Below are 6,000 nucleotides of genomic sequence, written 5' to 3'. Positions count from 1 at the left end.
CAGACACACAGTAACCGAACCACATTGGATGAGAAAATTCAATAAATATTTAACAGCGCCCAACAAAATTATACAGTGCTTTAGGACAAGCAGTAAGGAAGAAAGGCACTGTCATCCAGTGGTTGGAACACAAGCCAAGGAGTGGGAAATCTCACACTTCAGTCCTACTTTTGCGATGGCATTGGCTCTCTCCTTGAGTCAATGATTTGAATCTCTCACAACGCTGGGTGTTTCATTTTCTCTGTTGACTGAGGAAGGATTTCCGGGACCAATGGCAAGGAAAGACTCCAGAAGGTCATTTGGTTGTGTCTACTACTCCCAGCCAAGGAATGTACCTACGTATTCTAGAACGGACGACTTCTACTACAAAATTCTGCTACAAAGGGCACAATAGTAAATATTTTAGGTTTTAAGGGCCATACGGTCCCTGTCACAACTACTCAACTCTGCTATTTTAGCGTGGTAAAAGCCATAGACAATACATAAATGAATGAGCATGGCTGAGTTCCAGTAAAATATATTTATGGGTGCTGAAATTTGAATTTCATATAATTTTTATATGTCACAAAATATTATTCTCCTAGTGATTTTTTTTCAACCATTTAAAAATGTAAAACACATTCTTTGCTCATGTACAAAACAGGTGGTAGGCTATAATTTGCCAATCCTTGCTCTAGAAGTTTGGGTTGCATGTCAGGCTCAAGGCTACCTTTAGACAGAGATGTGCTTCTAAATATTTAACTAGCTTCCCATCCTTAAAAAAAAAAAAGTATGTGTTTGCCTGTTTATATCTAGATCTAGATATGTACATATGTATATATCTAGATTTGGATATATACAAATATGTGGGTATATAAATCCATTATACATTTTGCTGATATACAGGAAGTGTAGCACAAATACACAAATAATAATAAAATATACAACACTTTTCACTGTCAATTCCATATAGCCAACTTATTTGCATAGAATGATTTTGTTAACTATTTGCTGAACTCTTGTATAACTATTTTGCTTACCTATGATTGCATTAACAAATGAGTATAGTTCCAACATGAATGTCAGTTGATCTTTTCATTTATATTAAGGAGTAAGACAGAAATGAAAAAACAAAGAGTATCTCAGAACTTCACTCTTTCATTAATGACATGAGCAACTTCTTTGCTGAATCACATAGTAACTTCCAAGTATTTTCTCATTGTTTTTTGCACTATTCACAATATAATTGGTATAGACTTGACACACTTCTAATTTGTGTATCAGTCAGGGTTCTCTAACGAAGCAGAACCAATAGGATGTCTGTATGTATATTGACTCACATGATTTATGGAGGCTTGGAAGTCTCAAGATCTGCAACTGGCAAGCTGGAGAACCAGGAGGGCTGATGTGAGACTCAGGAGAGCCAATGATGAAAGTTCCAGTCCAGAAGTCAGCAGGCTTGAGATTCACAGAGCCAATGTTTCAGTCGGAGTTTAAAGACTGGAAAAGAACTATGTCCCATCTCCAGAAGCCAGGCAAGAGTCTTCTCTTACTCAGACTTTTTGTTTTATTCAGGCCTTCAACTTATTGGATGAAGCCCATCCACACTGTGGGACGGGGGCAATCCACTTTACTTAGTCCACTGGTTCAAATGTTAATCTCATCCAAAAAATCCTCACAGACATATCTGGAATAACATTTGAGCAGATATCTGAGCACCCCATGGCCCAGAATGATATCTAAATAGAACTATCACAATCTTCAATATTAACATTTTCTCTATCATTTTCGTAAGTCTAAACAATCAACAAAACAATAAATCAAGTCCTGATTTGTAACGTTTGCTGACTTCCATGGTTTAAATACTCCCAACACAACCAATTTCAAGCTACCAACATACCAATGGCCATGGACTGAGAAGAGATGCTCACTAGCACACCATCTTACGGTTTTATGCAACCATAAAAACACAAAAGGTAAAAATAGCCTGAAGAGTATAGATAATAGTAAAATCTAGGAAAATAATTAGAAAGCAATGAGTTTTGAGTATGTACTACCTTTGTTTTTAATACAATATTTAATTATAAGCTTATATAATTTAATGTTTAATAATAGATATGTTTAATAGCCAGCTTGCAAAATTCCTGAAAACGTAACAATCAGATCTAGAGAGCCCATAATTGTTGGTTCTAGCACACCTTGAGAATGGAATTGTGTACGTCCTAAGTAAGGTTCATCTGGCCCCTACCTTCTCTGTGAAAAGACTGAGCAACTTCATTTCGGCCAAAGCTTACTGAAGAGAAAAACAGGAACAATCTCACTACTCTTCTTGGTATTATTTTTCCTCTGAAGTACTCAGATCTCTTTACACCCTTAGTGAATTACTACATTTACATATTTCAACCTGTAATAACAAGTCATAAAATTATCAGTCTGTGGCATGGCAAAATGTAGGTGGAGGCAGCCAAGGGACTTGCTGGCGCTTCCATGGGTTTGGTTGATGGCCTAGCACAGGGGGCTGCGACTACACAGATGACCAGTCTGGATAATTCTGCCACAATTATCTGAGAAATCCTGACAAAGCCAGAATTAGGGTTTGAGTCCTACAGATAATTATAGCCATGGACAGGGAGACAGAAAATCAGTGAAGAATGGTCCCCTTGACTTTCAGTGTAGTGATTTACCTACCATACCCACTCTGCTTCTAAGTAATGAGTTACTTAATGCCTGTCAAGTAATTTTAAGTCATAAATCACCAAATACAAGGCATCATTAACGTTCATTTGAAATGGCCCAGAGAAATTTTTAGTAGGCAGTATATGAGTCCCCCAGTAGAGCAAAGGCTCCATGTCTGTCCATTTTCCCGCCTTCTTTTAAAAAGAATCAGTTACGGCAAGATGTTTTAATAACCTCAAATGGCTGGGACCTCTGTTTTTAGAATGAGCTAAGATAGCTGTCCCCAGCAATACCATGTTGAGGGGCAATGTGATCAAATTCTTTATTAATATGTGGATCACAAATGAGTGTGAAAAATAAAGAGCCTGTATGTTACCACCACCCATCCCCCCAGCACTTCAACACTTGAGATGAAATGGTCTGTCATCCCAACAGAGGAACAAGGTAACAATTTAGTCAAATGTCATATGGGCACCACTGCAGTGTGTGCAACCTTAAAAAGAAGAAGAAATGAAGCTTATTTGCTTCTAAACTGAATAATGCATAAATATGAAGGCATTTGAAGGAAACGAATTGTTCAAATGAAGGAGGTTTGGGTATATTTGTGATCAGGGGAAAGGAGTGGGACTTGGCTTTCATTTATAAACAAATGTTAAAAAATAGACTCAATATTGTTACTATAACTGGAAATGTCTTGGGCAAATTTATTCCAACTTCCCTGAGAATACCTGATCAATCTCAGACCTGGAAGGAAAATCAAGATAAGATAGGAAGTCGCCATCTGTACTAAGGGCAGAGGAACTTGGGGCCTCTGTGTCCACAAAGGGCACCACATGACCCCTCCCTGGGGGATCTTCTCACAGTTCCCTGCTTCTCTCTCGGCTTTGGCCTCAAGTGCACGACAAATCTGAACCAAGCTACCGACCTTATTGCCTGACAGGAGCTGGCGACCCAGCCCAGAAGACAGGCGACAAACACGAGCCCCATATTTAAGATGTAGCTCAACCTTTGACCACTAGAGGTCTCCTGGAAAGCAATGACCCGTATAACCCGGTTTATCTTCCTTCAAACCAATAGACTTGTTGCACTAAGACTTGGCGAGCCTGCTCTGCTGGAGGCCGCCTTATTAATAACGCCACCCACCCCCACCGCTGACTACGGCGCCAGGCTTGGGAGGGGGAGGGGACTAGGCGGTGACTGACCCTCAAGCACTGCTAGTTTTTCAGTCCACGAATCAGTCTGAGGACTCCGGGGCTACCCCCTCGAACCCCACTTCCTAACCAAGCAAGACGGGAGAGAGCCCCTAACTCGAGGTCCCCAGGTGGCAGCACGGAGTCCCACGGACTTCCAATCAGCGATGGACTAGCCAGCGGACCAGTGTGCAGAATCACCTAGCATCAGGTCCACCAACAGGCCAGGATCCACCCTCCCCCGGCTTCGCCCCACTCCTTCCTCCCCGCCCCCCTTCATCTCCTCCCTTTGCCTCCCGATCGTCAAAGTGGCCGGAGTTTAGCCTGTGGAAGAAGATTAGGGAACCATTCACCGTCCCTGTTCTGATCCATGCGGTATTTTCTGCAAAAATTAGCTGCTTCTAGCTGGAAGAGGAAAGAAAAAAAGAGGGGGGAGGCGAGGGGGAGCAAGAAAGGAAACAGCCAGGTTGAATTCCCAGTCTTTATCAAGCAATTCGCTCACCAGTGAAAGCAAGCTGCAGTGGCAGATTCGAGCCACATGCGGTAGTGTGTAGCAATTAGTAGATAAAATGCTGACTAAAGTGCTAAAACATGAAGTATTATTGTAGCCAAGGTCAAAAATGCTTCAGTTGTCTTTTACAATTTGGGGGAGGGGGAGGCCCAGAGGTGCGCAGAGAGATTTGAATTTTCGAAATGGTTGCCTTGTTTCTTCAAACTGTACTTTTTTTTTTATGATCCTGTTTATTATAGCCCAAGCTGCCTAATTATGTCACTGCTGGTTTTTGCAACTAACTTAATCCTCCTGATCCTTTATGAAACGATTCACAGACACTGAAAAAAAAATGTGGCTACTTACTCCCCCCTCCTTGAGGGGTGAGAATGATTTTTTATTTTTTACCCTTCAAATAAACCAAATAAAACAGAGGGTTGGATTTTTGGGCTAGCAAAGCAGCAGGAATATAGATGTGTAGGTACAGGTTCCTGTGTTTCAGTGTAAGAAAGAGCCCAGAAATAGTGGGTCATATAAACATACACTGCTTTCTTTCCCACTCCTCTTTTATACACATTGAGTCCCAGCTACAAGCTTTTTATAGATAAATAAAGCAGTTGCTTTCATGATTATAACTGTCCTGAATGGATTGTCTTCTTACAACATTCAATCTGTTTATGAGTATTTACTTTACATTAGCCCAAGGACCCTGCACTGCAGGAGTTTGCCTCTATTCCCCTGGGTGTCGGTGTCTCAAGTCTTACATCTGCTCTGTGATTGATGGAGCCTTGAATCCACGTTATTACTCTCTCACAAGCAGAAATCAAACAGGCTATTAACTACATTACTTCAAAGAACTGTTTCAATACAATCTCCTTATCTTAATTGAAACTTTCTTTGTATGGATATTTGCTACACAGATAATTTACAGGTGCCTATCAGCATCATGTTAAAGAGGTAAAATAGAGGATGTTTTTTGGTTTTGGTTTCTTTTTTTTCTTTTCTTTTCTTTTTTTTTTTTTTTTTTTTTTTTTTTGTAAACACACACCACTGTGATCTGTGATTTTAAAAGCCATTTACAGGATTGGACCAGAGGCTTGATTTATTAGATTTTATTATTTTCATGGGGGTGGTAGTGGGTGGTGCTGTAAAAAGAGAGAGAAGATACCCCTGGGATCCAGTTTTGAAATTTAGCATTCATCTGATTACGAGACTGCAGATATTCAAAAATATTCAGACCTAGATCCCTGCAATTGTTAACATCTGAAAAACCTTATCGGGAGTTTACGAGAAGAGAGATTACTCAGCATGCAGCCCTAGTTCAGCTTCTACCTTGAAGAGACATAGAAACAGCGTTTCTAATTAGATGAAGTCCCTTACAGACACTTAAAGACTTACAGCACCAAAACCAGCAGAAGTTGCTTAGATGCTCTAAAGAGTTGTGTATTTTTTAAGAGAGAGATTTAATATACAATCCAGGGATACCCTCAGGCATTCTGTTAAGGTTTCCTGCATAAATGCTGCTGCATTGGTCATACAGGAAACTGACTCAGAGTCCATCTCAAACATGATCTTGTCAAAATACTGCAATTCAAGTTTTTAAATATAGGATGTCTTGAACTGGATGTATATATTCACGCTAACAGCACAGCGACTAACTGAAGC

Source organism: Panthera onca, chromosome D2, assembly GCF_046562875.1.
Source record: "Panthera onca isolate mPanOnc1 chromosome D2, mPanOnc1 haplotype 2, whole genome shotgun sequence".
NCBI lineage: Eukaryota > Metazoa > Chordata > Mammalia > Carnivora > Felidae > Panthera > Panthera onca.
Note: the sequence above shows the minus strand (reverse complement) of the source record.